This window comes from Leuciscus leuciscus (genome assembly GCF_965113295.1).
Source record: "Leuciscus leuciscus genome assembly, chromosome: 18".
In the NCBI taxonomy this organism is placed as follows: domain Eukaryota; kingdom Metazoa; phylum Chordata; class Actinopteri; order Cypriniformes; family Leuciscidae; genus Leuciscus; species Leuciscus leuciscus.
In genome coordinates this window covers 9,664,660-9,681,891 of record NC_138742.1, presented here as the reverse complement: position 1 = coordinate 9,681,891, position 17,232 = coordinate 9,664,660, and the positions used below count along the sequence as shown (strand labels likewise).

The following is a 17,232-nucleotide window of genomic DNA, read 5'->3' as shown; positions in this document are numbered from 1 at the left end:
TCTGAATCCATAAAAACTCCTGTTTACTGCTTGTGTGCTTGACACTTTGATTTAAATGGTACATTTCGCACAAGATAGAAATAATCTGAACAGAATGCCTCGCCTTACGTAAACCCTGTTTCTGTGGTGTTTTGACAGTTGCCAGGGTTAATTGGCTGTGTTAAATTTGGAGATCTGTTCCACAGCTATGAACCCATGACTGTGGGCGACTCGTGCACCGAGGAACATGTTATGGCAGGGCACGCCGATAATTACAGAGAGAGCGGCAGTGTTTGGGAATCGAACAGGGGCTGCTGCCAACATGCACACAGTAGAAACACCTTGTGCCTCGGGCTAGGCAGACAGCTATCAGTGTCTGTCATCTTTCTGTTGCTCTCTCCTGCTCACCAACACTTACCTGCTCAAACTCTTTCGCTCTTTTATTGAAAGATCTCTGTTTGTGAAGTCATGCCAGATTCTCTGAGGCTGATGAGCAATTTAACAAGTTTAAACCAAGCTCTCTCGCTATAGTGTGGTAAAGAGGAATAGAGGAAAGTGTATGCGTCTTACAAAATGCTTTCAGATTCAAAATGCTTTCAGATTAGAGGCTCTCCTGTCATGATTTAGAACTTCTTAAAGGCTAATATTCCCCCAAAAATGACAATTCTGTCATCATTTTCTCACCCCACATGTCGTTCCAAACCCATAAGACTTGCGTTCATCTTCAAAACACAAATGAAGATATTTGAATGAACTCTGAGAGATTTCTGTCCCTCCACATACGACTTTGACGTTTCAAAAAGTTCATAAAGAGATCGTTAAACTAATCCATATCGAGCGGTTTGGTAGAGACTTGATTGCTTTATGATGAACAGATTAATTTTAGGCTTTTGTACACATACAAATATTCATCAAAGCACACATCAGTTATGATAAACGGAAACTCAAGCATGTTCGCTTGACATGCGAGAACCAATGAGGTTTATTCTCGGTTTATTTGAGCTTCAGCAAGAACCAATGACGTTCATCCTCGTGTGTTAGATTAGATTAGATTAGATTCAACTTTATTGTCATTACACAAGTACAGGTACAAGGCAACGAAATGCAGTTTAGGTCTAACCAGAAGTGCAATAGCAGCAAGTGCAGGATATACAGTGGTTCCATAAGTGCAGAACATGGATATGTACTGAATAAATATAGAGTTGAATACTATTATAAACAAAAATTTACAGATAGATTTGTCCTATGAATATAATATACAGATAACTATTACTGTGAACAGAATTTACAGCTAGATATGTACTGAACGCAGCATGTTTGAGCTTTCTTATGTGATAAAAGCCTAAATTCAATATGTTCATCATATAAAGCGATCGTGTCGGTGCATATGAATTAGTTTTACGATCACTTTATAAAAAAAATTAAGTGACAAAGTGTTAGTTAGACTGTCAATGGAGGTCTTATTTTGAAATCGGTTCCCCTATGTTTCCCGTTAGGTTACTGGTACAGGTTTAGGGTTAGACAATCTATAGGAAACAAAGGGGGAACAGACTTCGACACAACAGAGGAACAGAAAACTCTCAGATTTCATTTAAAACATCTTCATTTGTGTTCCGGAGATGAACAAAAGTCTTACAGGCTTGGAACAACATGAGGTTGAGTAATTAATTTTGTTTTGTTTTTAATTTTGGGTGAAGTAACCCTTTAAGGGTGCAACCTGTGTTTTATTACCTTTTTTTAAACAAATGTGACAACTTGCCCCTATATACCGGTAATATGACAAAATTCTCTTATCTGATCTGATCACAGTTCAACATTTCTTTAAAAAAAATGTACCTTAGTTTTCAAAGTTGTAAATAAAACAAAGCTTAAGCCTAACAGAGTACATTTCCCAAGAAAACACTTAAAAAAATCCATGTTTAATTCAAATAGATGCAATTTCTTAGTAATTATTGTGAAATTTACTAGACATTTCTGAGTGAACATTTATTCAAAGCCTTTTTTTTTTTTCAGTGTACAATGGCAGTTTTATTTGCTAAGGAGAAGGCATTGAGAAGGGGACCTTTCCTCTCGAGCACAAAGATTTGCCTCAATTACTGAATTGCTTCCATATGTGGATCTGGCAGTTTCTCCCGCTGCCCCCTCCAGCCCCTCTCTAGCTCCTTCCCTTCTTTCTCCTCGTTCTCTCTTCATGTCTCTTTCTTCCCCGACTTCTATCTGTTTTTTAGCCGTAGGCTACTTAAGTCTATTTTTCCCGCCTTGCTTTCTTTCCCTTAGTCCCGCGAACGGTTTTTGAAAAGCCCACCTTTTAAAACAAAGTCCGTCTTAATCAGAACATCCTGGTACTTTTGGCAGTGCGCTTCACGTGTGCTGATTCAATTAGCGCGAGAGAGCCAGGGACAGAATGCGCGTGGACCAGAAAACCAAAGGGAGAGAGAGAGAGAGGGGGGGCATGAAGGGAAAGAAGAAAGAAAAAATGTGGTTTTACCAAAAGAATTCGGACTGGAGGGAGGCAGCCTGGTGAGTGCAATAGGGAAAGGTGGAAAATGAGAAGCGAAGGAGAGGGAGAGAGCGAAATGTTTTTTGACAGAGGTCGGTTCAGAGAGGGTTCATGGTGACATCATGGCTGATTGTGAGGAAAGTATAGACAGGAGGGCCATTCACCTTTCATTGGACACATATGTTGGAGGGTAGGCTCATTTGCATGCGCGAATTGGCACTCTGTTTGTTAGGGTTTTTTCGACAACTCTGTTTGGACCTCCGAAGCGCGCTCGCGTTTTTGACTCGCGCACACAAACATACAAAAATAAGTGCAAGCATGCGCACACATGCAACCGCAGATTAAATATGACATGTGGCTTATACATTTACATGAACTTTAATGCAAAATATACACCACGGCTTGACCCTTTTTTTCCCCCTTAAATCTTTTTCCAAAAGCTCTCTGTGTTGTTTTTCCCCTGTGCATGTTATTTTTTTTCATGTCTGTTGGAGTCTAAATGTGTACATTTTGCCAGGCGGAATGAATGAGGCCTTTTATAGCCGTGCGTTTGACTTTGAAATTGAAAACTGCTTTCCGTGTGCGTGTTTATGTATGTCTTTACGTGTGCGTGCTTTTAGTAAATGGACGTTTTGCTTATTTGCGCGCGAGGGGTGCGCGCGCACATGCCCGCCTCTCGCTCTCTCAGCATGTCTCGTTGCAGCACAAAACTTCACATGACATCAATCTGCATGCAAGGAAATAGTGATCTCATTACAGGCATCTTGTTCCTGATTAAAACCTGCCGTAGCCACCAGCCTCTCTTTTTCTGTGTCTCTCTATCCTCCCCTCCCTTTTTCGTTTCCCCCCTTCCCTTTCCACCCAAACCCACTAGTCCCTGGCACAAATAAATACACTTCTTAGTGGAAATGCTGTTTATTTATTTGCGCTGAGCTATGACAATTAACAGAGGGGAAAGGCGGGTAATGGACGAAAAAAAAAATTAAGTAGGAAGGGGAAAAAAATGAATCAGAGGCCTTTAAGATGAGTTATGATGTCATAGCAAGAAGTGAAGAAGAAGAAACCATTAGGAGCGAAAGAGAGGGAGGAGTGGAGTGAATGACAGAGAGGCTGCCTAGATACTTCTTGATTGTTGATGAGTGCATACTATCACATCCACCTTATTGGCATTGAGACATGGGTTATTTGACCTATGACCTATATGTTAATAACAATCTGCAATTTAGCAATTTACTAAAGGTGTTTCAAAAAAGGAATAAACCCAAAGAACAACATTCACAACTTTAAACAAGCCATGCGGTTCACAATTCTGTTTTTTTTTTGTTGTTGTTGTTGTTGTTGTTTATTTAATCTGATGGCTCCTCAAAACTGTGATTTTATAGATAAGCGTATTATAGCATACTTCAAAATCTCAGCTAATATTTTATGACTGCTACTACTACTCATTTGATTAACTGCTTATTCATGCATGTTCGAAGAAAGAGTCATTCAGTTATTAATATTCCGTATTGACGAGACTGTATAATTTAATGACATTATTGGTCAAGTTCACGGACATTTCTTTTAACCCTACACTGATTTATTTTCACGGACATTTCTTTTAACCCTACACTGATTCATTTTTTTTGTGAGTTCTACTTAGAAAATACTTCATGTGGTAACATCTACAATAACTGGTTTTGTTTAAATGAAATAAATGATTTAAGATTACTGATAACTAAATTCAACCAACCTGATTTTTTTTTTTTTTTTTTTTTTACTGAAGCATAACTGTCAGTAGATATAACCTTATTTCTCCAGCAAGGTAAAATTAATTAATAAGCTTGATATATATATATTTTTGATGGAAGTCATTTTCCACCTTGCTGTAAATATACTCATAAATGAATTACTTCCCTTAATTACATTGATTAATACACACAATTTCATTTAGATTGTTCAAAATAAAACAGTATAGTTGGGTCACATAAATTCATTTAGAAACCAATATTACAAAATTATTAATGAGTGCCCACCCACACTCTAAGCACAAGCGCTACTCTTCAACACAATGGTAACCGCAAAATTCAATAACAGAAACAACTCTATATGTCCAACATAACTGAACATTAAACATTAACATAAACTATCAACATGTTTCCCTTTACTGAAAAACACATAAAATGACACTTAATCCCTAAAATTACTCTACTAATGCAGTCCCTTGCAAAGCATGCTGGGAACTACAGATCGACTGCCCAGAGCTGCATTTCTTAAAAAGCATGGTGTGCTAAGTTGATCGAAGAGACCATTGGTGGCAATGGCTCTACAATCTAATTAGGCTTACGATGCCTTTAGGAAACGCAGCCCAGTCAACAAAAATTATTCATTGTGTTACTTTAGCTCATTTTACTTTTAATAATTTATTTAATTAAATTTGTAATTTATTTTTAATAATAATATATTTAATTAAATAATGTATTTCATTTCATTTAAATTAAATAATGTATTTTATTTTATTTCATTTCAATTTTATTTTATTACATTTTATTAAACTGAATCGGCAAAAAATAAAAGTGTACATTTTGAGTGTATATTTGTTTTATAATGCCAATTGTGATTTTCACTTTGATGCAACATAATGTGAATAATAACCTCAAATCACAATTTCTAATTGAAGCAAAACTCACCAATCAGCAAGGTGCAGCCAAACACCAACCTTTTCTTCTTCTTTTGCCTTCAGAGCAGATGTCCTGTAGCTGACAGGAGTCACGACCACACTGCCCTCTATGGGGCTGTTTACACCTGGCCACTCCATGCGTTTTCTGTAATCGGAAAGCTGTCCGATCATGAAAAAGACCAGGTGTAAACGCCCTCCGAAACGCTTTCGAGACGGATTTGAATCCGATCGCTCAAACCACTTTAGGAGGTGGTCTAGGCCGCATTCCTGACGAAACTGGACAAGTGTAAATTCATCTGGTTGTTGAAACCACATATGTAAATGTTACTCTAAATGTTAGACTTTTGAATGCAACTTGAATGAATGAAACTTTTCATGCCATTTATTATGTTCCTGAGACAATTATTATACAATTTTACATTACAGCTTTCTGTACTTCATGAAATAATATCTAAACTATCTTATATGTCAAATACTTCAATTTAGTCAAATAATTCCAACAATCAGAATAATGAGATACTACAGGCTATTACCAATACAATGATCAAAGCAGCTATCTTTACCTTGAGAGGTGGAACAGAAGCTACATCTGATATTTACACACACAGACTGTTTAATGCGGCAAAAATTTATATACAAGAAAATTGCACAATTTTATGAGAATAATGTAATTTTAAATACAAAGTATATACATAAATGATGAAAAACCTCTATCCTGATAAAAGGTTTAAGGATTCTCTGATGCCTCTTTTCATTTACACAGAACCAAGGAGCATCAGAACTTAGGACAGAGGTCTAGCTCAAGATCATGACAAAAATAATTTTTGAAGATTATTGCCCTATTGTACTCATGATTATTAATGTGGATTGATAGAATACATTAAAAACGTTTTTGTGTGGGGAAACAGCACACCATACACTGACAAAACAAGCTGAGAACCATTTATAAATGAGTTTATTTCTGTTTTAATGAAAAACAAAACGGTTATTCAAATTGAAAATAAATTATGTACAGAAAGCGAGCAAAGAACATTCCCCGCTGCACGGACAGCGACTTTAGTCAGTCTCGCAAAAACTCCCGTTATGATCAATAAAGCTGACTACACTGCACTATGAATCTATACAGTACATCTGAACTTGATGAGAGAAGTCGTGAATGTACAGAACTGAGTCCTGAGTGTCAGTGAGCATGAGCTGAACTCAAGTGTTTTCAGCAGATTTCTTCTGTTTACTCATTTAAATGCCTTTGATTGGCCATTGCACTCATCTGCTCAACAGACACGTCTGTGATTGGTTGAAATGCTCAACGCTGAAAAAAACAAAAACAAACACGTAAAAAGAAATCTTTGATGCAACCTGAGCAGATCAAAATGTAATGCTGTTATAGACATTCTTCATTCATTTTCACATTTCACTTTAATCAGTCGATCAAAATTTTTGCAAGAGACAATTCAGTAGTTGCTGGTATAGGGACATGTCCTTACAGCGTGGACACCCCTGATGACATCTCTTCTGATGATGTGTTTGCTGACGTGAGGGTGGCACAACCTGTCAATCACATGAGAACACAGCAATAGTAAGCCACAACGATCCAATCAATTCCCGATGGACAAAATCAAGTCCCGTCCTACATTTTTTCTTGTTCAAGACGCCGTTTCACTCTTATATACATCACAATAGGGAAGAAAACGGCCCTAATTTGACTTTTCTTAGAGCGTACAACACATATGACACACTGAGTTTTGCATGCTAAGTAGGAATATACAGATTAAAGAATTCTATATAAAAGCAGGTGAAAGTGTAATGTAATGTGAAAGACTGAAGGACAAAGACAGAAAGAAAGACTGAGAGATACATAGGTCTGGCAGGAGGAGAGGAAGAGAGAGAGAGATAGCAGTCTGATCTATCTTCATTATCCTCCACTCTGCAGTCTCCCAACACAGAGATCATAAATCTCAACCTCCAGCACACTTCACTGACAACGAAACACAAACACTGCTAACCTCTGACCCCTCTCCCGCTACTGACACGCAGACACATACTCACTCAGAGACACGCGGAGAATGACAGCACATACTGTAATATTATTGGAAATGGTAACACTTTAGTTTAGGGTACAATTCTCACTTTCAATGCTTATTAGCATGCCTATTACTAGGATATTACATAAAAACACACATATTAATGCCTTAATCTGCATGACCATATTCTACATGCCTTAATCCTTCCTAATACCTAAACTTAACAACTACCTTACTAACTATTATTAAGCAATAATTAGGAGTTTATTGAGGTCAAAGTTGTAGTTAATTGTTAGTTAATGTTAATAGTGAGAATTGGAGCCTAATCTAAAGTGTGACCGAATGAACTATTAGGCTATATAACCTCATATTTTGCTTTGGACAGATAGTTAGTATGTTTCCATAGAGTGATCTGCAGATGAAGCTGTGTATTGTACTGTTGTGTGGCAAAGCAAACCACTTCCTGTTGACATGTATTGAGACTTTTAATGCCAGCCCTGCTAAAGTGTCCTACTTGCACACTTTAGCTAAGCTCGGTTTAATCTTAGCAAATAAAAATCTGTTGAGTTCTGAATGCTGAAAATGTTTTTAACTGTTATTTGACAGGATGTTCATATTTAGTCCAGCACAACCTGAATGGAACCTTTGTACACAGCAAAGTTGTTTTATGTGCAACTGTCCAGTCAAAACACATCAGAATAAGATCATATGTAAATATATTGTATATTGCGAGTTCTGTTTGATTTATTTTCTTGACTTACCGACAGACCCAAGGCTGAACCTGATGTACCACCTCCCTGAGCTTGAGATGGCACCGTCAAAGAGGAGCCAGTTAAGGTGTGTCTTCATAGTGAGGTTTGTGGGGGTTTCTTTTAACCAAAGCCAGTGCAGAATGGCAGCTTTAGGAAGAACCAGGCAAACGCCCAGAACCACAAACAAGCCAGCGCAGAACTGTTCCATACAAACACAAACTGCACACTGTACTGATATAAAACACATAAAGCGCCATATATACGGACACACCATCGACACTATGATTTTAGGAACTTCCCATTTACAGACTCCCCTCATCAAAAAGATGCCTTGTGGACTTTTGTAACAAATGACTTATTATTATTCATGACAATGAAATTATTCAACAATGGATGTTAACTGTTTTATGCTTTTCAACTCAAAATGGTTAAATCCAATACATTTTTATGTTTAACATTTTTACATGTTTTATATTTAACACTGTTCATTCTATACCTTGTGTTCGTTATCCACACTGTATAGCTTTGGCACCAGCTTAGGGTTTTCACACTTTCATGCTGTGTTTTAGTGCACGGTTATTGCATTTTGATTTTCCTCCCACTGGAATAACATGCACCAGTGAATCGTTCACAATAAGACCGGGAACATGCATCAGTCAATTTTGATTTCATGTTGAAGGGAAACTGTATCCACTTTAAGGAGTTACTCATTGGCATTCCTAAATCATGTGCTACTCACTCAGTGCATGTCACTTTGTGAATACACAGAGTTCAAGGAGTGAGAAAAAGAGGGAGAAAGAAAGGAAGAGAGGCAACGAATTAAAAACAGAAATTTAAGCTTGCCTCTGTTTCTTCCCTCTAGGCATTTTGTGGCTTGTGAAAAATGTGCTGTATATTTGAAGGGTGGAGTCACGTGACCCAGAGAGGGTTCATGAATCAGAGCGCATAATTATTTCTAAGAGAGACGAAAAGAAGAGAAGGAGGGAGGGAGGGAAAAAGAGAGAGAGAGAGAGAGAGAGAGAGGCAGAGAAAAGGAAAAAGATAGAAAGAAACGACCGTGTAGTGTGAAAGGGACTCTGATGAACGGAGAGCGCGAGCTTTTCTTCTCCTCGCGGATTTCAGTCACAACGGGTGAGTTTAACTTCCACAGAAGCGATCAAACGATGTTTTAAATAAGTTTAGCCTAACTCTCTTATGTCTGTCAGATATGCTACATATAACAAAGGAGAAACCGGAGTGATTTAAAACTAAACTTGAGATGGTGCGAAAGAGAAGCGAGAGAGTGATAAAAGAATCGTATTAATCGCTCGCAACTTTTTGTTCGTTCGTTCCTACGCTCGCGCGACTCGGTTCTCTTGAATTCATCTAATTGCAGCGCGTGCGCTGTGCGTGTGTTTTCATTTATTTTCGTGCGGCGTTGATGTTTGGCGTGCAAGTGTTTTCTCGATCCGCGATGTGCGTGAAGAGACTGGTTACGTTTCTCGTCCTTACGCATACCTTTTCCTAGTGAGTTGTACCATGACATACGTAAAACATTTCTCTGACAGGTCTTTCTTGCCTTAAGTGTTGTGTTTAGCCCTCTGTGGTGTGGCTTACACGTTTTAAGTGTTTGTTTGTAAATCTGAGATTAATGTGTGCAAGTGTTGTCTACCTACAACTTGTGGTTAAGGGAAAGGTGTTTTCACAAGCATCTCATGCAACGTTAAAACGTTCAGTCAGTTAACCTAAAATGTGGTAACAGCTAAATTAACTTTAAAAGTAAAAGATATGATTTAATGTTATAAACCTGGATACATTAAGAGACATCAATGAAGTGTAGTTTAGTTCTTTAAATGGATAGAGGATAACATTTTAACATTTCGGCAATGACAATGAATGAATGGTGACTGAAGATGTTGCACCTCAAAACTGATGCAAACTCACCATATAACTTACAGTCCTACAACTCACAGCCATTTGATAGCGACTGTGCAAGGAGCAGATATAAAAGTTTTCATCCACTCATCATTTTGACATCTGCCCTAGCTCTTAATGAGAAAAGTAGTCATTTGTAAACTATTTGGTTGATCCAATTCACAAAACTGATCTGAATGATTTGTTCCGGTTCTTGAGTTGCCTCAATAGTCCAGACACAGGAACATTGTCAGTTAAAAACTTTAATTCATATGGCTTCCGAAGCATGAGTCATGTGGATGCTTTTATGATCTTTTCTTAGTGATTCTACATCCCTCTTGAGGTTTGAAAGCATTCAGTTCATTATAATTACATGAAAAAAAAACAACAACCTGGAAATTTAGCAAAACATATTCTTGTGTGTCCAGTAGAAAAAAATAAATTTCATAGCGGTGAGCAAGTAATGACACACTTTTCATTTTTGAGTGAACCGTTAAGGTAAAAACTGCATATTGGCGTTGTACAGTGCAATCACTTTGAACAAGTATTCCATTTGTTCCATTTTCAAGTAACAAAATGTATACAATTTCACATACTAGTGTGGTTACAGAAGTTTTTGTGATACTCTTTTTATTGTATTACCTGATTGGTGAACTTACAGGACTGTGAAACTCATTGCATTGATTGTAGCACCTGTTCTTTGTGCTTTTCTCTGACTCACTCTGTGATCTGACAGAATTTGCTTTCTTTTGCTTTTCAACATGTTGTGTGTGAGATTTTCATGAGTTGAAAGGTTTTTAGTTTTTTTTAAGTTTATGCCAGCAGTGTTTAATAGTGTCAAAGCCAGCCGTGATTTATGAGGTCGTCTTTTAACATGTGACAGAATGTTCACATCTGGGGCTGAGGAGAAGTCTGAGCGCGTTACAACATTAAAACCAACAGACTTACTCCACACATGCACAAACAAATGTATGCACGGCTCCTTTTTTTTTAAATGAGAAAGGAATGGGCCAGCCCCATTCGGTCTTGAGCTGTTTATGTCTCACAGATCAGCAACATGAGTTTACAAGAACTCAGACAAAAGCAGAGACAAGGAAAAACAAACTATTGTCAAACCAGATATTCACGTTCTACCAAAACCAAAACTCCCACTCTGACTCCAGCGGGACTGTGGAGTCTGATCTCAGCGGTACAGTAACTGTAATGGAATACGGGAGTGTCTTAATGTGTTTGTGTGTTTGGGTAAATTGCTGTCATTATATTCTTGAGTGCATTTTCCTTCTCTTTTGAGTGACATTGAAAGGTGTCTTTTATTCACACTATATCAACCAACGCTAACCGCAGTATTAGATATTCAGAGTTACTTCCTGGATCTTCTAGTTTATTAATAATTTCTTTAATGATTGACAGAATGGCCCTTTGTTTTTTGTATGCATGTTTAGGTTTGACTTATTGATTGGACCATGCGTGTTATTATATGAATAAATGAATGTTTTCATTAAGACATGCATGGTTAGAGACATCCCCCCCCCCCGTCTCTCACACACTGTCTGTCAATCTGTCTAGATCCCAATTTTACTTCAGTTTTCATTGCTCATCTGGCAGCTTTCTGACTTGGAATCATAAATCCAGGAGTTTATCCCTGACTCTCTCAGGAATCTTGGGTTGGGGGGGCAAAATAATATAAGTGGCAGGGAGGAGCTGAACAGGTGGTTTATGGGGGATCTGGGAAGGTGGAGGGGATTTTTTTCTGTACTCTGTAATTATGAAGGAAACCATCAGATCACTATTTCCCTTGTATATTTTTGCAGGTGTGCAGGGATGTATCTCTTTGTGTGCGTATAAGACTTTATATGTCAGGCTGTGTGTGTGTGAAGGGGAGAGAGTGTCCGACATCTGCTTATAGAAGTTCCTGTGTGTGTCAGGGCTTTTATTAATGTGTCTATGCTAGTGTGTGTTTATACTCATGAGCGTGAATGCTTCCCCGTGCCAGTGCTACTGTAATGAGCGCCATCTATTACCTTCTATTGCCCTGATTAAATAAACTGTGTTCATCTGAAATGGCTAGTTTAGCTCAGAGGCCTTGTCGTTTGTTTTTATAAATCTGATTTCTTGTCTGATTACGCTACGTAATAAACCACAACTATAATCTAGCGGCGATCATGTTAATGCTCTGATCCTTAACCAATTATTTAACCCGGTTTCCCACAGAGGAATACTGCGTACTGCAAGCGTAAATAAGCTCACTGGTCGTGTTTTCGTTTCTTCTCCGTTCAGCAGTTTTATTTCTTTTTTTTATGTTGTTTATTCGTTCTTGCAGTGTGCCTGGGCTCACCTTGTCCACATCACATCGTGGAACAGAACTGTCAGAACTGTCAGAACAGTCTTTCGTCCACTCCATTTATCCCATCACTCTTTCCATTGCTCTCTCTCTCTCTCTCTCTGTCTTCCATGTGTCACAACCACGTCCAAACCTCGGAAGTTTGTTTATTTATTTATTTAAAACCATATATAACACACATAATACAATTTATATAACGTTTTCACTCCAATTTTCACTTGCTAGTAAATTTCACAAATAATTACAAAGAATATGAAAGTAACAGATTGAATTAAACATGCACTGAAACAGCATTGTCTTGTAAAAAGTACAATAATAATATATTTTATTTACAACGTAGGTTTTTTACATTGTATATATATTATTTATTAAAATGTTTTATAAATAAAATTAATAATTAAAAACGTTTATACGTGTGTATATATATATATATATATATATATATATATATATATAAATGATTATCATATTATTATTTAAATATTAAATATAATATTCATTAAATGTTTTATAAATATTTTTTCAAAACGTTTTCTATAATATATATAAAAATAAATCGAAACATTTAAATTAATTCATTAAAAAAAGTTTTTAATAATATTTTATATTTTGAATAAAATGTAATATATTATATTTTTGCTAATTAATACATATTTCTCAGACTGCTTCAGCATACCTAGTGTTTTACAATCACTGCATTGATTGTTTTAGTGAGTGAATCACTTTAAAATTTCAAATGACAGCGTTAAATGATATGCAGTGTAATATGAGGTTGAAAGCTCACATGGTTTATTGTGAATGAAGTGTACTTGAGCCTTACAGCTGGGGCTGTGGCAGTACATACTTTTTAAAATTATTACCGAGGGGCATGTTATAGTGGCGTGATAGATATTATGGCATTGTCAGTGTTGTACGGTGATTGGGTGTGAAGAATGTTTGTTGGGTGCCAGGAAAGGGCTCAGTGTCAGACTGGTTTTAATTGATGGGATATGTGACTCCGAAGCAGAAGATCATCTATCACTCTTAATGTTGTGCTACCATTTGACCTGTCAGAAGGCAGAGGAATTCGAACGTGTCAGTTTTATCTCCCACAATAAAAAGGTTTATGAAGGTCTTTGTCGGAAATGACTGCCTGATGACAATGATACGCTTTGTTTAATTTTGCAGCGGTCCAATTTGGCAAGGCTATATTTTACTATTGTTTATTAATGTCGCTTGACAGGACTGCAACCAATGTCCCCTGCTGTGGTGCTTTCATAGGGGATGAATACATTTTTTTTGAAAGATAAATAAATTAGTCATTAATAAGTTATCTTTCTGCATTTGTGTGTGTTTGTATGTGCGTGTTAATGACGTCTGGCCTTTGAACCTTCAGCACTCAGTTCTGACCCTCCTTCTGACCATGTGACCTCCACAACGCCTGGAGGTTCCTCAGCTGCAGACTTTCCACACAATACGTCTCGTCTCCCAACATCTTTCTTCAATTGAATCCACACAGATTTCTTTCAAGGTTACAGCACATTGTGCTGTGTCTTTTTGTAATATCTCCCATGCATAACAAGCAGACAACTAGTTTTAACCATCAAGGTTTGCTGTAAACATCCCTCGGACACATATGCTTGTGTTTTATGCAGGATATGACAGTTGTTTTCCCACAGAAAATATGCAAGCTACAAGCAGATCTCTTATTTTTATGGTCAGATGATGTGGTTTGTGTTTTCTTGTCTTTTTTTGTTGTTTTTTTGCGTATTTAAACTGTTAGACTGCCTCTGAAATACAAGCCGTTTTTGTGAAGCATTTAATACTTTTAGTTAGTACTCTTTTTAGTACTTTTGGGCAGTTGTGGCCTAATAGTTACAGAGTCAAACTTGTAACCCAAAGGTTGCGGGTTCGATTCTCAATAACGACTGAGGTGGCCTTGAGCAAGGCAACTAACCCCCAATCACTCCCCGGGTGCCACAGAAAAAATGGCTGCCCACTGCTCCGGGTGTGTGTGTGTGTTCACTAATGTGTATGCACTAACTTGGATGAGTTAAACGCAGAAGACAAATTCTGAGTATGGGTACCATACTTGGTCTTCACGTCACTTCACCGTCACCTTCACTTTTACAGTGCCTTTAATTCAGTGTGTTCTCTGAGAATCAAACCCCTAGCCTTAGTGTTGCTTGCGCCATGCAACACACAACTTAAAATAAAGGTTCTTTATTAGAATTGATGGAGAAGAACCATTAACTTCCATGGAATCTTTCCATTGCACAAAATGTTCTCTATATAGTGTAAAAAGCTTCTTTAGATTATTTAAATGTTATTCATATTCGTTCTTTGGGGTACCTAAAATGGTTCTTTTATGGCATCACCCCTTTTCGGAACCTTTATTTTTGAGTTCCGGTTCCATTGGGTTCCAATGATTCTGATTAGGTGAAAGTGTCTTTCTCTCCTCGTTTTTCCTTGCTCTTTTTTTTTTAGGAATGGAACAGTTTATACTTGCTCTTTAAGTGAGCTTGATGTCTCTCGTAGAAGTTTCCAGATCCCTCATCCACAAGACGTTTGATCTGAATCCATACGCCCCGCTCTTGTGGCCTCCGCTATACAGTTCCTCTGTCTTTCTGGGGGTGTTTGAGTGTATACGGTCGGATGTGTCAATCCGTCTTAGCGCTGATCGACAGCAGGAAGGCTAATGTGGAAAGTTAAAGTACCTTTTAAAGTAGAGCGCTGTGAGCTTAGAATGAAGGAGTGGAAATATTCAGAGTTGTAGACAGGAAATGAACCCAAACCGCCGTACCATCCCAAATCCGTCACAGCTTTGGAGGAAGAATGGATTGCGGTTTTAGCCAGGCTGAGGGAGGAAAAAAATAACTCACCATCGGCTCAGACTGTTAATGCCTCCTGTGACGCCTCTTTTTTTCATACTTTTTTATTTGTGTACCAGTTAAGAGCGACTTCTGTGATGGCTCGACTTGGTCTCAAATTGTTGTTTTCCAAGTGAGAATGTGATACCTTCGGCGGTAGGGACACTTGATCTGTCCAGAGGCAGTTCTCTCCTGAGTTGAAATGGATACTTTTTTTTTTTCTCTAAACACAACCTGCTTACCCTTTCGCAGTGGCAAACTGCAGTACTTCAGAGAGTAGACGTCACCAGCCCCGGCTCGGCCCAGCCCCGAGGAGCCATGAATCACATAGAGCTGATTCTGTCAGAGATACACAGCGCATCACCCAACCATGCCAGGAGCATTTTCTCTCTCGCTTAATCTTTCTTTCTCTGTGGCTAATAGGCCTCGGCATGCTCTGCTAATGATGTGTTTGTTCTGTGAGGAGCAATGTAGAAACGGTGGTGAAATCAGGGTTTTGGAAAGTCCCGGCCTGTTCTTATAATCCCTGCGAAGGTCGGGCCTGCGGTGGGTGCCCGCCGTTGCCCTCCTCTCAACCCAGTGCGGGCTGAGAGTTTGAATAAGCGTGTGTGTGTAAGGGTCAGCCAGAGAATAGCAGTAATAAGAGAACATGTGTGTATGTACTTATACATATGTGCATGTGTGTGTGTGTTCGCCCCGGGGGCTTGTGCCAGAGAGAGAGAGAGGGCGAGGGCCCTAAAATGAGCTCACTTTCTGCACAGCCTGCCTGCCATAAAAGCAGAACATACTCTGTAAAACTCTTTGCCGATGTGACTCATGAAAATACACAGGCGCCAAGTGTTTTATTAATTCATTATTGTGTTTGGGAAAATTGTAGGAACACACAGATCCCTTTTCAATCAGTTCCCCTCTTTTCAAATGGTTGCATGAGATTTGGATTTTCCCTGGCTCCTTCCCCCCCTTCTTTTCCACTATTTTTCAGCTTTTTTATTTTTCTCCCTGTAAAATTTTTTTTGGGTGTGATTTTGATGTTTTTCTCCACTGTCTCTCTCTCTCTCTCTCTCTCTCTCTCTCTCTCTCTCCCGCCGTTCATCTTGTTTCTTTTCTTCAGCTTTTCATTTTATTCCCAACATTCTCCTTATTTTGTTTCTTGATGTTCTTACTACTGGCAGAGTCAAAAGTTCAGAAGACTTTGAGTTAATGCAAGCCCTGAAACTTTATAGTGAGAGCCAGAGTGATATTGTATTTCCAGTAGACTCTTTCTTTTTTTATTTAGACAATTTTGTAATGCTGTATTTAGTCCAATACGTACTCCTACTTTTTTTTTTCTAATTGCTGGACAACTCATTTTCCATACTATGATCAATAATCTTACTTTTTAAATACATTTAAAAATAAATAAATAAATACATTAAAAAAATAAGTACATACATTTAAAAAATAAGTAAAAATTCAAAATAAAATAAGTAAATATCTTTAAAAAATAAATAAATAAATGAAAATGTTACTAAATAAATAAATAAATATATAAATACAAATTCATTTATAAGAGATATATATATATATATATATATATATATATATATATATATATATATATAAAATAAATGTAAAAATAATTACATTTAAAAAAGTAAATATCTTAAAAAAAATTATAAATACATAAAAAAACCCTAAATAAATACATTCTTTTAAAAAATAAATAAAGAATCTTAATTTTATTTTAATCTGAGGCTTAATCTAAAAAAATATAAACGATTTTTAAGATTTATCTTTTGTCTATTGTCTTATGTCTTATATTTTTCTTATCTTAATTGACTGTTTTATAGCACAAAATGATATCTGATTATATTTTATGCCTTGGAGCATTTCAAATCAAATAGAAGTCTGGTAACATTCCCGGTGGATATATAACAAATATTTCCTAACCTTGACTGATATGTGTGGAAAACATAATTACGATATCATTTTAGTTCACAGTAACGATTTCAATTCAGCGAATAGAGCATTTGGCCCGAGAGCGAGCGGCTTCAATCTGCTGCAATTGCGAAGAATTTATTCTGTCCTGCCTCGGTCTCCGGGGTAAACACGTTGACTACGGCAATGTGTGGTTTTGAATGGTGACCTCTAAATGATATCTGTTACATATGGAACAGTTCTGAGGGGTCATGGACGGAGCTGGAGCGGGAGGGGGTTTGGGGAAGGGGGGCGATGTGGGCAGGGATGGGTTCGAGGGCA

At 37.5% G+C, this 17,232-nt stretch overlaps 2 protein-coding genes across 3 annotated transcripts in view; one reads left to right on the top strand and one right to left on the bottom strand.

The window, feature by feature from the left end:
- The window catches only part of LOC309481339 (tubulin alpha chain), a 267,267-nt gene that overhangs the window by 80,144 nt on the left and 169,891 nt on the right, over positions 1–17,232 (bottom strand). The window lies entirely within an intron of this gene.
- Positions 8,891–17,232, top strand: part of rarga (retinoic acid receptor gamma a) — a 52,695-nt gene continuing 44,353 nt past the window's right edge. For both annotated transcript variants that reach the window (XM_082146214.1, XM_082146212.1), the window contains exon 1: positions 8,891–9,042. The gene's annotated coding sequence lies outside the window, so the exon portion shown is untranslated. The remainder of the gene's footprint in view (positions 9,043–17,232) is intronic.